This window comes from Anoplolepis gracilipes, chromosome 17, assembly GCF_047496725.1.
Source record: "Anoplolepis gracilipes chromosome 17, ASM4749672v1, whole genome shotgun sequence".
Classification (NCBI taxonomy): Eukaryota; Metazoa; Arthropoda; class Insecta; order Hymenoptera; family Formicidae; genus Anoplolepis; species Anoplolepis gracilipes.
In genome coordinates this window covers 7,930,412-7,946,881 of record NC_132986.1, presented here as the reverse complement: position 1 = coordinate 7,946,881, position 16,470 = coordinate 7,930,412, and the positions used below count along the sequence as shown (strand labels likewise).

At 41.1% G+C, this 16,470-nt stretch overlaps 1 protein-coding gene and 1 long non-coding RNA gene across 16 annotated transcripts in view; one reads left to right on the top strand and one right to left on the bottom strand.

Moving 5' to 3' along the window:
• Positions 1–16,470, bottom strand: part of LOC140675369 (uncharacterized) — a 104,758-nt gene that overhangs the window by 20,942 nt on the left and 67,346 nt on the right. The window lies entirely within an intron of this gene.
• Positions 1–16,470, top strand: part of LOC140675363 (uncharacterized) — a 202,060-nt gene that overhangs the window by 126,371 nt on the left and 59,219 nt on the right. For 2 of the 15 annotated variants that reach the window (XR_012048368.1, XR_012048376.1), the window contains one exon: positions 3–3,572. The exons of 12 other annotated variants lie outside the window; for them this stretch is intronic. The gene's annotated coding sequence lies outside the window, so the exon portion shown is untranslated. Of the gene's footprint in view, positions 1–2; positions 3,573–16,470 lie in introns of those variants that run through there. One more of the 15 variants, XR_012048367.1, reaches the window with a different exon arrangement.

Below are 16,470 nucleotides of genomic sequence, written 5' to 3'. Positions count from 1 at the left end.
AGTGCTCCGCGCTCAAGAGCGCCCACGACGAACGCGCTCGCCCGGCCGAGCGCACACACCACGAGCGCGCACACTGACGTGTTGTACAAACACACGTATACACCATGAGGGTACTGCTCGTACCTAGAAGGGTAGATCTTCCCGAAGGTGGTAAACGGCAGAGAAAGACGCTCTGCGAGATCTGAGAGGATAGGGTGCTAACATCGAGCTCTGAAGGGATAGTAGGAGAGCGGGTGGCTGTGGTGGAAGCACTTTTGTCGGGATATACTCAAGCCAAGAAACCGTGAACCAGCCAGTCAGCCAAGCAGCCCACGTAATATAAAGAGATATGTGCCGCGGAATAGCATTACCATTAGGAGATATAGTTTAGCGGAGGAGGCGGCACAGATGAAATGAGATACTGCGGCTGAATCATGCATGAAGCGAAGAAGGTGCGATTCGCCGTTTTCCTCTCTCGCTCCACCGTCGCTGTACACGTTTATCTATAAGTATGTATATACGTTCACACGTGTGCGTGTATGTGTGTATATATAAACCGAGAGACATCACGGTGATCTCCTCTTCGCCCTCCTAGTCGCGGATCTTCTCCGTCAACTTTCCCCGCCTTTTCTTACGCTTTTCTCTTTGCCACCTTGCTCAACTTCTCGCCTCTCCCTCTCCTTCTCTCTTTTTCTCTCTCGCTCTCTTCGTCATCTCTATGTCAACTTTCCATCTCCTCCTCGCGCAGACTCGATGAGAAAAGTGAATATGCTACAATATTCAAATGGCAACCGTGCGACACTTTATTAAACGCGCTATTTGCATCGCCGCCAACGTTCCCCGCTCGCCCTCACCCCCTTTCTATTGCCCGCTCCCTCGCTACGTCGACCGACGGTCGACGGTCCTTTTTGGTTGCCGACCAGACAGAGACGAGCACGACGCCTGATTAAAAACTCGCCAGCGTTGCTGTGATAGCGACGCGTTACGCTTCGCACGCTGAAAGTATTTGGATCGAGGATCGTTTTCTATCGCCATCGTAATCAAAATTACTAAAGTCTTGAAATTAATAAAAAAAAAAAGCAGATTAATGAATTTCAAATAAAAAGTAACAAATTTTCCTATAAAGAAAGTTTAATGGTTAAATAAAAATTTCACATATTCGATGGTTTATGCCAGTATTTTAGCACACATTTCTTATTTAAAAAATTTGAAATATGATATAAATATATATCTGTAAATATTCATTCGATAATTTCAAATGAATAAAGAAAATATATATGCAGTTTATAAAAAAAGATTTTGATTCATTATTATGAGAGTCGCAATGCATGCAGAGATACTAGGAGAGAGTACTCGAGCATACTATCCCCGTAATTCTTCGTAGGACGGCTTGGGGCGCGCAGGCACACATTATGCTAATTTGTCTTTTAATCTCGTGGCACCACCGGTGCGTCTTCTCTTTTCGTTCGGAGAGGGAGGCTCGTATCCTCCGTCCAACCAAAATACAATCTGAGAGCGTGCAAGCGTACTATATACTTTGAAGAACATGAACGGCTCGGTACTTATCATAATAAAATATTATTTCTATTGAGAATCTTAAAGAACTTGTGTACAGACTTGTATGTGATTACAGAGCTAGAGCAACTTGAAATGAAAATAAAGAGCGATTTTTCTTCGATATATGAGAATGTTAATGTCTAATTTCTTTTTTTTTTTTTTTTTTTTTTCTATCCACAGCACTATTCCATGTCGCGAGATGAAACGATGAACATCCAGTATTTTTCTACGTCGGCGAATCCATTCTAGCGCAAGAGCTCGAGACTCAGTCGGAAGAAATTCCGACGAGCGTGGTTAGGTCAAAGGGGGCAAAAAGTGTGTTCGAAGAAAGAAATTCGGAATCACGACGTGAATGAAGTAGGCGGGAGGACCAGATGGTGGTGGCCGCGGCGACGACAGTAGTGGGAGCGCTTATGCATTTATGCATTCATATTTCCGCGGTCTCCGTTTTCGAGACGAACCGTAAGACGACGACGTTGTCGTCGCCGTCGTCGTAGGAGCGCCCGAACCATAGCGATATTCCACGCCGTCGAGAAAGAGGAAAGGTAGGGAAGCGAAAGAGGTGGGCGGAAAGTTGCTCCGGAATAATAATACACGCCGGCGCCCGCGCTAGCTCCGCTCTCGCAGGAAAAAATCTGAATACATGAAACGTAATGACAGAGTGTGTACGCCTCCGCTTTCGCCGGAGCGGTCGCCAGATTCAGGATAGCCGTGTCAGGAGGAGCAGATGTCGTAGGAGCGTCGGAGAACGTTCTTCGACTTTGTTACGATACCGGCTTATCTCGCAAAATGCAATTGGGACAAAATTCAAAGAAGGGATGGAAAAGAAGATTGCACCCTCCTATACGTCATATTTACTACAGCAATAAAATTTAGCTAAAAATTTTTTTTAGACAACACAAGAGTGAAACTTAGGATGTTTTAAGTCAAAACAGAAACAATAAATAGGCAACAAATGAATCTTTTATAAACTTAAATTTTGCAAGAAATTTTTCTTAACAAAAAATACAAAAATTACACTATTGTTCCCCGATAAAACAATCGCTGAAATTGTTGGCAAATATCAAAATCTCCGATGCAATAATAACATGAACTTCACTGGACGAATAGCGATGGTGACCATCGAAGAACGAGGTTATCGAGGACGATCAGAAGGACGTTGGCGAGAGAAAACAGTCGACGACGTCGATGGCGTAAGGGTAGGAAGGTAGATGGATGAAAGGAAGGAAGGAAGGAAGGAAGGAAGGAAGGGCGCCGTCGTACCCGTGGCTCCGCCTATCGGCGCGCCGGCTCGCGGTGGTGAATACATTTAGCCTGGTTAGTTTACAAATGAATACAGCGATTGAAGCAACTTATAATATCAATGTACCTCCGACCGTCTCGCTCGCACGCCGTGCGCCACCCCTTGCTAGCATCTCGCTTCCACCCACTCTCTCGCGGGGTTCCATACAGAATGGCCATATTAACTTGATAATTAGCTCGGTTATACGACTTGCAGATGAGGAAAGACTCGGGACGGACGTCGGCTACCCCTACCAGGAGTGGTGCCAGTGTTCCTTGCTCTGCTCCCTATGCTATGCTCGACTCGGCCCGGCTCCTCGTCGCTCGTCGGATGGATATAGAACCCTTAGTTCGTATTCCTCTCCCTGTCTGCTAGGAACCCCGCCGTGGTTCGTCTCGCAGCCGGCAAATCCGAAGACGACGACGACGTCGTCGTCGTCGTCGTCGTCGTCGTCGTCGTCGTCGTCGTCGTCGTCGTCGTCGTCGTCGTCGTCGTCGTCGTCGTCGTCGTCCTCGCGCTCGTACTCTCGATGAGAGGTGCTTTTCGGAGTAACGGTCTCTCAGTGAATTTTCAAAGTGTCTATCCTCATCTCGCAAGTGACAGGGTTAATCTAGGTGACCACGTGCTCTAGCATGCGATCACGACCACGTGCTACACTAGGTTACCCATGAAGATTGAACAAACGGCAAGGTCAATGTTCGCCATGTCTTATCAGCGGCGTCTTATCGAGCTATATCGTGGTAACGATAAAGAGGTACGTTTCGACTAGGTTGAAGAACAGTTTAAATTAGAAAAAAAAAAAAATTGCGCTATAAAAGAAGCGCAGCGCGTCGCTTCGATCGTCGATCTAAGACCGCGACCGTCAAGGTGACGACGACCTTCCTCCGACATCGCCCAGATCAGGTGACGGGAAGCGAACCGTGCCATGTGCTAGGTGGCGCCTTGAGAAACTCAAAATGGCCGCACATTGGCTGGCTAGACGAAAACAGCATCTCTCGCACGCGCGTTTCGAAGATGAACGGCGAACCGAGTCGAGCCGAGCCGAGCCGCGTCGCGTCGCGTCGCGTCGCGCCGGTCCCGTGTCCTCCTCTTTGAGGACTCGCCGAAGGTCTTTCCATCCGTCGCGCGCGATACGGGAATACAAACTACGGAGGTATAACGCGTACCAGCGCATTCCGGGAGATGACTGGCATTGAGAAAGCTCGGCTTTGGAGCCGCTCCCGCTCGCTCGCTCGTCTTCCTCGCTGTTCCGTCTACGACCGGAATACAGAGAACGCGGCGGCCATATTAGGCTTGACTTCTCCCTTTCTCCCCTTCCGTTTGTCTTTTCCTTCTCTTTCCGTTCCTTTCGTTCTCGCGGTTCTTCGTCTTTACATTTAGTCTCTGTAATAAACACGCGAAATAATGCAGTATTCGCTTATCGTGACATCGTACCTTCGAATAATGACGCCTAAACGCGACTTGACTTATGTCTATCTGAGTTCTCGTGCAGACTTTTCATGATGAATATCACTTGTAATTGTACTGAAACGCTTTTCCACCATCGATTATTTTCCATGAACATAAACAGTCTTTACAGTCATAGGCAATGGTTTGGTTTAAAGAGTTTATCGCGTGCTTTTGCTTTATGCTTTCTTCATTGCAAATGCCATTGCCAGTAAATTTCCCTGAGATATGAAGATTTCTTAATCATCTCGCGTGCAATCATTTACAAGGCTTCGTAACGCATTGTAGAAGAAGCGTGAAGAAAACTGCGTTGCATAGACACAAATTATTATTTTCAATTATCGTTAATTCAATGTGAAAATAATTTGAAAATATAAATGCTCCTTATGCAATATTAGATTATGTGGCACATAGCTATCAATTATAAAATTATTTAATTTTTTACATTATTGTGTGATAGAAAATTTTAGATTTAGATTTGACAAAGAGACTGATGTTGTCCACCATAAAATTGTCATTAAACCGCGTTACTATATAAGACTATCAATTTTATTTTAGAATCAGAAGTCTTGTTCTGTCAATTTCAGATATGCTTTTATTCAGTCGCGCCTTCGATCAAAGACGATTACTATAATTTTTTACGAATTCGTATCATAACGCGATATTTCAAGTTTAGCTCTACACTTAATGGCATCCGTTGCAAAATGATAGCCGTGAAATCGCCCTATCGTTGAGCGAAAGCAAACGAAAGAACGTCGGAGGCGGCCCCAGCGACACGATATGTACGTGCCGTCACGTACGCGACGGGGTTTTTACTGAAATCAAATCTAAATAAAGCGAGTTTGTAACACGACGATATACATGGCCGCAAATTGTTCCCATGGCGTACCCGTGAGATACCGCCGCGTTTTATCGCTATCTCAAAGTTTCAACGACAGCCGTCGGCGTATTCGTTAGTCGCGCTGGAATCGGTGTGTGATCAATCAGTTCATATTCAATCCATCTCGCTCGGTCTAACAAATGTAATACAATGGAGAGAAGAAGCGAAAAATAAAAAATGAAAAAGTATAAAAATCTTCAATGTATAATAATATTATTAGATAACAATACTTGCAATTTAATTTACTTTGAGTTTACTTCAATTAATTTGAGATGAAATTCTTTGTAGTTTTTTAAAAATCGTCATTTAAATCTGAAAGTATATAAAACAATATCTACTACCAAGATGCAATATTTTTAAGTTTACTCTTTGCAATTTATCGAGTCGACGGCTTTTAAATATCGTTGCATCGCTATCAACATACTGTGAACTCTAGCGACTATTGGTGGACGGGACACGTCCGCGAAGCCCTCGATTGCGTCTCCGACGGTAATTGGCGTCACGTTGCACGCGGAAAACGAGTTTTCACGGGCGATAAATTCAAGAATAGCGCGAGCGCGAGCGCGACGAGAACTCGGCCGGTACCGCGGGGTGTACGGCAAATAACAACACCTGCCGCGACTCGCAGTGTGGGTACCGCGAGGACAGTATATAGGGAGGCCCGACAAAAGTAATGTATGCACCCTTGTACCCTATACAATGGAAACTCCGAGAGAGCGGAGCCACCTGAGCCTGCAGGCAGGTCCGAGCATCATTCGGGCCGGCTGTTTGCAATCGACGATGCGGCCGTTGTGGCACCGCTAATTATTTCTCTCGGTATCGAGTTTGCCACGTCAGAATGTTGTTACCTCGTTGTCTAGGAGATTCGGGAAGAAATGTGATTCGATATAATCGCGAGTCTGCGATTATCCCGCTTAGGTCGTCGTCTTTCCATGTAACCGAATTGTCGCGGAGTCCCGCTATAATTATTAGCGTAATATCATTAGTGGCAGTGTCATCGATCTCTACAATGTAACATTACGTTTCCCGCGCGAGAATAGTTCATCTCTAATTACTCGCACGGCAAATATAATACCGCGCGTCTTCGACGCGATAACAAGCCAGCCGACGCCATTATTTTTTTTCCCTCGTCCTCAACGGAGGACTCACGGCGAATTCCGGACTAGCAAAAGGAAGAAGGAGGAGACGAGGGAGCGAACTGGAACGAGAAGTCAGGGCACTCAGCGTGGCTAATTGCTCAAATCATTAAGAAAAAAACATGAAATCTAAGGCTCGCCATACAGTGGGAAGCGTAGTAGATAGCGATCGGCCGCGCGTATACCGTAATGAAAATAATCATGGTAGTGCGGCAACGATAACTACGTTTCAAGCTAGATCTATTCGCGGTTCGCCGCATTCTCTTATTCATTTGTCCTTGCGACCCAAGTGCAGCGCACGTTTTCCGATGCGTCGAAAAATTCGATCGCGCGCCATCAAATCTGTTCTATTTTCGATTTCGCATCGAGCAAAATTTCACACTAGCGAATAACAAGTATCATATAAACTTTCTTCTTTTTCGTTACATTTTTTTCGCCTTTGAAATCAAATGAGTATACAGAGTAAATCCAATTATATACACGCATTGACTTTCTTCTGCTTCATGATCTTATAAAAAAAAAAGAAAAAAAATCTTTCGTATACAATCAGATTTATTATACATATTATTATGTTGTATATATTATGCACAAAATATTAATATGTTGAAAATAAAAATACGGAAAATAAGAGTAACAGCCCTTTTGATTACACGTTATTCTCGCACTCGACAACGCAACAATCCGTTCAAAAGTCGATGAATCACGTCAACGCGAAATTTCGTCGCAGTGCGAAAGCGTTGCGGTGAGAAGTAAGAAAAAAAAAGTAAGAAAAGACTGTAAGAAAAAAAAAAAAAAAAAAACAAAACAAAACAAAAAAAAAAAAAGACACAGGGAGAAAGAGGAGCGAACGCGCGGAGGAATAAGAAAACCGAGGAGTGCGGCCGCGCATTTGCGTATTGTTATGTTAACGCCCGCGCGCGAAGTAACAATCGGCACCAAGCACAATGGTGAAATCCCTGCTGAAAAGGGGGCAGAGAGGTTGTAGAAGCCGAAAGCAAGGGTTGGGTAGGGGCGCGAGAGGGAGGGGGGGGGAGAAACGTTATCGCATTATCGTATTGCGGCGCCTCGTTGCCGGGACTCGCTCTGCCCTTACGTAAATTCCTGCAAACAAAGATTTACACCGATACAACCGTGCGCACCCGATACCCCCCTTGCCTCCCCCTGTTCTCCCTCTTTCTTCGCTCTCCTCAGCGAGTTTGCGAAACCACGTCGAATAAACGAGAGACGACGCGTCCGCCGCCCACTTTAATATTCCTCGTTTCCATAAAAATATGACGTTCCTTGAGAGAATCTTGAGATGACGGCTGCGACGAAGATTCACCACGAGCCGTTTGTGCCGCGACGAGAATCAACTTCGATAACGACAGATTCGATGAGACTACACGTCGATGCTTGCTTCTTATCAGAATACAGATACTCTTGTTATACCTTTTCACCGTAAAAAAAAAAAAAAAAAAAAAAAAACACACACATACACACAGACTTGATCGTTTAATGTCTGCAAACGTGACAGTTAATATCGTAAACTTAAAAAATACTAAAGACATTATAATATTTACCTAATCTACAAATTTTATTTCTCACTTTATTTCTATTTATCATAATACTTATCACATATTTCTCGCAGATAATAAGAAAAGCAAATAAATAAAGATATACTTTCAATTGGCGCGCTCTCCGTTATATTTTTCTTATTAATACACCGTATAATTGTTTATCGGATGTTTCTCAAGTTCATGCAATCCTCCTCAATCGATCTATATATGATGAAGGCAAAACACACAGCCCCTATGTTATAAGGGATAGACTGGGGGATTTGGTGGAGAACGGCGGAGGGTGGACAGGGTGAACGGTAGCGGGTCATGGGTGGGTGGTGAATATGCAAATGTAATTGATATTACTTTTTAAATATTCCCCACTCTACCCGGCAGAGAGAGAGAGAGAGAGAGAGAGAGAGAGAGAGAGAGAGAGAGAGAGAGAGAGAGAGAGAGAGAGAGAGAGAGAGAGGGGGGGGCCACCCGTCTGTCGCTCGCCTGCAGCAGAGGGTGCGCCTGCTTTATACACTCTTACTCTAAGTGCCTTTTACCCCCATGCCGATAACCTCCCACCACTCTGTATCCTATTCGACAACTGCAACAGTTCCATAAGTAAAGGTAATTAATAAACCCTGAAGACCTATCACAAGATTTCGGCGAATAATCGGCGGGCGGACTGTAATTGTCATAATGAATTATCGCGTCTCGATAATTTGTGAAATTTTATTTGTTGTATAACTCCTTAACTCTGAATTGCACAACATTGTAACCAAAGAATGTAGAAATAAAAATAAAAAGAAAATTACATCGCGAAAGAAATTTTTAACTCAGACTTACCTGTACAAAACCAATGAAGGACGATGTATATAATATTCGAGGCAAAAAATGATTTAATAGCACATAATATTGGATTCTCTTAATATTTATTATTATAAAAGCTTATTACGGCGATTCAAATGAAACCTAGACGAATAATCAAAGTGTGACTTATATTTGGCAGAAGAACTCGTATATTATAATAGTTAAATACGATACAATATGCTGATATTCTCGCGAGTAATTATGCATAAATAGAAATATCCGTTAATCATGAGGCGATATGAAGCTTATTATAATATGAATAATTAATAGATCAGAATATGTGATACTCTTATATCTGCATTCATGTTAATAGTCATAAGGGATTTAGCAATTCCGATAGGAGCATAGCACTCGTTCGATTTTTCAATCTATCGTTCTGTCAAACATCATCTCTCTCCTTCGTGATTGATCTAATTCTAGCAAAATCTACTAAATTATCATACATTAATTTGCGCACACAATGGGCAATGAATTTATTAGTTAAATGCGTTGTGTTGACGTTGCGCTAATTATAATTTATGGTGCAATAATAGACACGATGTATGATTGTCGAATAGAATGCAAGCGATACAATAATGAGAAGACCAGGGTCTCCAATCACTGCGCATTGCGGAAAATATCATATTTAAAATTGCTATTTATTCTAGGCATTTACGTATTCAAGCCTTATTATAAATATCAATAAAACTCTTTTGTAATAATATTGTTGCAGAGACAGTAAGATGACGAATTAAATTATTAACATTAAATCATGTCGACATGCATATACATTTAGAAATGAATATATTCTGAATCTATCTCTAAATTATAAATTTTGTTAATTTCAAAATAAATATCACTCTACTGTAAATTTAAAAATTGTGTCTCATCACAGAATTTAACATTAATTTTTTTTCAATTATCTTATAATATCGCGGTATTTTCTGGAAATGCAGATATCATAGACGTAAATATTAATTTAGCGCGAATATTGACGGTGAGATTCATCATGATAGAACGGATGCAGGCGAGCTCTCGTGTGTACAAACATACGGTGCAAGTCGAATCGAATACTGTAAGCAGAGACCCGGAGACCCATGAGCATCTCCTCTACTCCTTCTATAAATCTATCCGTTCGTGCATAACAGCACACTGTCTGCCGATGTTAAATACGACAATAAACAATTCGACAAGTCAAAGATAAAATTACCATGTTCTGTTACCGACGGCAAGGAAAGAACGATCGATCGTCGCAATATCATTGTACAAAGATTATTAAATTTATCATCGACTCAAGATTCCTCCAAGAATAATCACATATTTTGGCACGAAAAATGCATACAAAAATAAGCAGATATGTATTAATAAAATCTCTATTTTAATTTCTTTTATGTACATGTTTCATAGTAGATATTATAATAAAGTTTATTAAGTCTTTATATAAAGAATGCGTCCGGAAAATATTGCCGCAGAATATTTTCTATATTTATTTTTAGATTCATCGTCAAACCCTGATCTATTAATAGCTATGTTTCCCATGATATGATAAATCTCGTACACAGCAATTAGATATATCTCTTTCCAAATACAGATAGTCATTAGAATACAATACGATCGTTTTTGTGCCGACAAAAGTAATCCTTTTCTGCGACTCGCTCCGATTTGCATTACCGTGAACACGTCCGAGCAAGTGTCAATAAGATTTATGATAATTGGCTAGGCTGTCGAATAATTAGCGAGAAATTTTGCAAATTGTGGCACGCGTTATTCCATCTCACTAGAATCCATGAGTCACACGATTAGCATTCGCTCAATTAAACTTTGGATAAATATAACTCGCTTAGAATAAATACAACTTATAAAGTTATAAGAAATACGGACACGTTTTTTGTAGCGATAAAATAACGTAATGAGACGCGATTCTTTATATGGTTAAAAATTATAAAAAGACCATTATAACGGCCCGTTAAATAACGAATAGCAAAGGAGTAGCATAAGGATTTATGCTACCCAATTACGTGGTGATTTGAATTCGCGGCATTTAGACAGTCGACGATGATTAATTAATTGGGCCGCGCTCGATACGACGGGTTAATTGTTGTTTACGTTTATTATGCGGCATAATATTATCTCGTTTGGCGATCGATAAAATTTCGCGCATCGCGCCGATGCTTCTCGACGGTTTTTCGACGGGAAACGAACGACGAGCAAGCGGATTGATTCTTTTTTTTTTTCAGCCTACCAAATAAACGCGGAATTAATTCGTAGTAAATTCGTCGACGCGATCGATGATTATTATGCAGAATTATACAAAATTACCTCGCCGTTCGCGATTTATTTTGTTGCCAGTGATGTGTAATATTGAAATAACGCACGTGGCAGACGCCATGGTCACCGACGACGTAGGTGCTCGCACACGAGAATGTGGTGCTCCATCGAGCGTGCACACCGTCGGTGATTATCGGGTTTCCTATCGCGCCATTTCAAAATGGTGGATTATCTAATAGCCTTAGAGTTCATTTAACGGGCTGAGTATAAAAAATATTAATTTCTTTTCGACATTGTCGAAGTTCCGTGTTCGAAGAAGAGCGATCAGTCAGTTACTTGTCATCTGTCGTACAATCTCACACGTGTGTACGTGTTTATGTTTGTGTGTGCTTATAATTGCACGTCAGCGCGAATACAGAAGCAGCGAGTAATTATCGTGTTTCCTGTCGTACGACGCGCGCAATGGCGAACGTTATCCCGAAGATGTATACACTTCGCCATTTTGCGAATTCGCCTTCGTTAAAGCCTACAGATGTTAGGCGAGATAATTCGCCGTATAATCGAAAATCAACTTTGCCATTTTTTTCTCACACGGATTCTTTCAAACTAATTGCCGCATTGCTCGAAGAGAAAAAAAGAAGGAAAGGATTCGAACGATAGGAAGACTTAAATCAATAGACGAGATGACGTATCTCATAATTACTCCGGCTATAGCATCCCACTATCTTTCGTGATCTCGATAATTATTATTGTCGGCGGTGTATCTCGGTATCGAATGATAACCGGTGTGATGTTTACCGATCCCGTGCGATAGAATTTTAATTTCCGCCGTGGTGACGTGGGAATTGAAATAACATTACGTAAATGAGAATAATGTATTTTTATCCTCATGATTCTACATACAAACGATAATTACACGTGTGCATTCGATACGGTTGTGTTCCTAATTTCTGAAAACAAAACTACGACATAAACATAAAATATAATTAACATCGATAAAATCTTAACAAAACGCTTCAGAAATACTCGAAATAACTACTTATTACATATCTTTTATTGCACGATTAAGAACCATACATTCATTTATATTATTAAATTAATAAAGTTAATTAGACTTATTTCATACGTCAGTCAATCTGAACCGGTACATTTAAAGCTGAGACCCCTGAGAATTATTTTCATCTATCATTTTCATATCTTAGCTTTATATAGATAAAAAGTCATCCTTTTAAATCTAAAAAAAAAAAAAAAAAAAAAAAAAAAAATATTCGCGTGTAAGAAAAAATTCATAATCGTAATTATTAGCACGATTCTTGCTTTTCTATTATATATATATAATTTTCCTCAGTTCTTCTCTAAAAGTAATCGATATAAATCGGTGCGGCGATGCGTATCTCACGTTATGCCACACACGAATTCCACATAGTGATACAACACCCAAGTATGTATGTAATGCTGAGAAAGTCGCTCGCCATGGTGAACAAACGCGAACGGAAATCGCCGCGGGTACGTACCGCCATCGTGAACAACAACAACAACAACACAGCGGAGACTGTGTTGCGGGAGGGAGCAGCGAGAAGCACTATGTGGTCGTACACCCATCGACGTAGCATACACACGTATAAAGTTGCGTGCCGCGGGTAATTACCGGGTTTCGCCGTGGTAACGCACCAGCGATGGCGGATCCGCCTGCGTATCGTATATAGCCGGGGCCGGGGCCGGGGCCGGGGCCGGGGCCAGGATTCAGGCATTCGGGCATTCGGGCGACGCCACCGGCACACACGGTGTGTTCCCGTCACACCGTTGGTTTCAACGCCAATTAAACACCCGCTTGTCAAGGAGAAACGGAGGGGCCCCGACGCCGCCACCGCGATTCGCTGTCGCACGCGATGCGTTGCCGAGCGTTATTATTACGTGTCATTGCCACCCACACGCGATGGCGGTTTTTGAGAGAACGCACGAGCACAGGCATGCCGGAGAAACTAACGTGGGAAGAGAACGAGCGAATCGAAGACGCTGGAATCTAATTAGAGTCCGATTGTGACATGTCATTGTGTTATGTTTGGCTTTCTTATATTTTACAAATTAATAAGAACATATAAATTTTCATGAAAAATTATAATATAATATTTTTATAAATATTATAATAATAGTGAAATATATGTAACAATATATATATTTTGTGTATGCCTTCAGAGCTATACGTTTTCCAGATTTTTCCAAAAATTAGATGAGAAAACTAATTACCGCTTTATTCCAATATCGACTGCTTAAAGAATTTCAATTAACTTAAAATTGAACGAAAAATGTAATCATGAATCTCGAAAAAACAGAATTACCACGTCGCTACGGATTTCCTTTGAGCACTATCGTGCGACATAATTTTCAAGTCGGAAACAGCATGTACGTCGGAAGAGAGAATAAATACGCAATTGTTTAGATGAAAGGAAAGGCGGTAGTAGTACACTGCTACTGGTAGTGCGTTTCGCGATACCGGACTATCGTAAATCCTTCCTCGCTAAGCCTCCGGCGCGCTGCTTGCAATTAGTGCTTATAACGAAAAATATACGGGAAAAGTAATATTCGCGATAACGGGTCGTGTCGCGCGCACAGAATAAAATTTGACCCGTGGGCAAAACGTTGCCGACAAATGTCGTTCGCGCTGCGTATAACAGTGCGCTCCCGTTTTCAGTGCGTATCGTTTGCCACCAATCGCGCCACGCATCTGGATTTTTCCAGCCACCCCTAACCACGTCCAATCGCGAAACGGAAAAATTGCGAATGCATATAGGTCGTGGTTGAGTAGGCAATATTTGCGACCGCGCGATAACAGCTGCCGCGCTATGTGCGTGTGCTTCCGCGATAAAAAATATGATGCAACGTGCGTCGCGAACCCACTTTAGGATTTACGTCCCGACGAAGAAAGGAAAAATACTTCCTGATAGCGCGAGCTCGCTCGACCATTTCGCGAATCGTTAGATTTTTCCTCAAGTACGGCGACATCGCAGGGCGCCTCTCTTAATATTATAAGCGGATAATTATTCCATGGTGCAGTATTTTTCTGTCACAGTATTTTTTCATCCATTGCGATAATTTAGATTGTGAAATTTTATGCAAAAATTTCTTCTTGTGTGTACGGTGTAACGCAGTCGATCGCTTCTTGTGATTATGCGCTCTAGATATGTCTACGCAATTCTAGCCTCTCAATGTAATGGTTCTTTAAATAACTCATTTGTTGAGTACAAATTTCTTTCCATGCTTATATGTATATAAAAAGAGATTTCGCGAGAAAATTGAGTGTTATTTTTTGCAAGCGTAATAATTGTTGGAGATTATATGCATGGAAGGAACGTTTAACAACAAGATTAATTATGATGGATTATTTTTTTGTAATTTATATATTAAACTAGATTAATTAGAAAATATACAAACGCATTTATATTATAAATTAATATTAAACACGTTACATAGATGATATTCGTTCATCCTGTGTCCATCTATCAAAAACATTGTATAATACTCGTGTTCCGTACAAAAATAATGTAAAATTGTTAATTTCGGAATTTTACGTCCCTATAGATAAGTGGTTATCGCTTAACTGATATGAAGTAAAATAAGAAAGACATTTATCGGCGATTTGTACCTGTCCGAACCAACCAATTATCTTACTCGCTGTCCTCCACATGCCAAAGTTCACCGATGTGTAAATCTTTTCTATCGTCTCGTTATTTTTATCATGATCTACGGCACAACACAACGACAATACCAAAGTAGAGCGTACCTTGGCATACTATTGTCAGAAAAATAAGTTGTTACGTATGATTTTTTATCGCTTGTTAGACTTCTTCAGAAAAGATATGTGCATTGAGCAACTACGGAAGTCTGACGTATATCAGATTTTAAAACTCATTCTGATGGATATGAGCTAAAAAAATAAATCACTTTTAAATGATTATATTTTGCGCAAGAGAGATAGCAAGAAAAATAGTAGAGGAGGAAGAACAAGATATTTTTAAAAGTAGAATAATTTTGAAAAATAGGTTTTTTTCACTTACAAAATCTTTTCTATATTTTTCATTTCTATAAATAAACAAAATTTCTCGTTTCAGCGAACAAATTCGTTAGGTTTTCGCGCTCGCGGCGAAACGGAAGCGAAAATGCGCCGCGAATAAAGATTTAAATGGCATGACGACATCTCGATAAATTAGCCTAAGTACGAGGCGACCCTTCTCGCCCCCCCCCCCCCCTCCCAGACAATCAGCCCCCCGTGGCTTCGGCACCGTCGATTCAACGCTAGTTTTAATCACGTCGCGCCGAGTCGTGGGGTGCAGGCCGTTGCTATCCACCCATGGGGCCGTTTCGTCCGAAACACCGATCCGCTTGCGGATTATCCGACTGCTTTATTAGCGCCATTCGTGTCTTTCCCGCCTGCTCTTTTTCCCTGGTACCGAGACGAAAGTTACGAGACGCGTGCCTCGCGTGCCCCGTCGCGTCGATCGCGGATTGCGCGAGCGTGCAATCAACGGCGGCTTAAAGTCGAGGCTTTACCGTTACAATTGGAATTCCGGCAAATTATAGTCATAACGACGAAACAACGTTTTACCCTCGCTCGCGACAATTTATGTTTTTATTCGCGACGTATCACGCGGTCGCTCGGTTCTTTATGCAGCGTTTTACAACATTCTTGTGAGCTTTCACCATTAACTGCATTACACGTTACATTTTCTACCTTAATGAGGGATTAAGATGATAATTCTGAGTTATAATTCATATGTTATTAATGCGACATTTTCTCTATTAAACATCTAGTTTGTTAAAAATCCTATTATTTCATATATCGCAATTTTTTTTTCCTACATATAGAATTCTTTATCTGCATTTTGCCAGTTAATTAGATTAATCATTAAAATGATAACAAGTAATATTCGCCAATTTTCTCGATTTAAAACAGTGGTTGGGAAACAGACATCTTGGTGAGATACCTCACATATTTTACGAGTAGAAAACCAATATCTCGATATAGATTCTGTGCTGCAATTTTACTGCAAGCTTTGCTTTCAACGCAAAGCCGTTTATGATCCAATTTGCATGTTTGATCAAATCCGCATTGCCGGGATAATGACCGTTAAACCTTAAAAGCAGCGCGTGCGATGTTAAAGCGGAAATTACGCTTATGAGCACGGATAATAATCGTTTCCGACAATGCCTACAGACGTCCTTTCTGTCGTTGCATAATTCCCGTAATATTCAAATTCATCGTTCGCAATAATTTAAAACAGTTATGTTTTTTCAGAAAAATTTATAACTTTCGGTCACATACACGTTAAATAGATATATTTATATGGCTTACGGTTTCATGAAAGTATACAGAAATATAAATACATCTAAAAATATCTTTTGTATAGAAAACGCGAGATGCATCGCATAAAAGAAAAAAAAAAAAAAAAAAAAAAAAAACCGTTTAAAAAATTAGTTGCTTAACTTTAAAAGTTGCGGTTAATTAACAGAAAGATTATTATTAATATTTCATACATGAAATATGCCGAT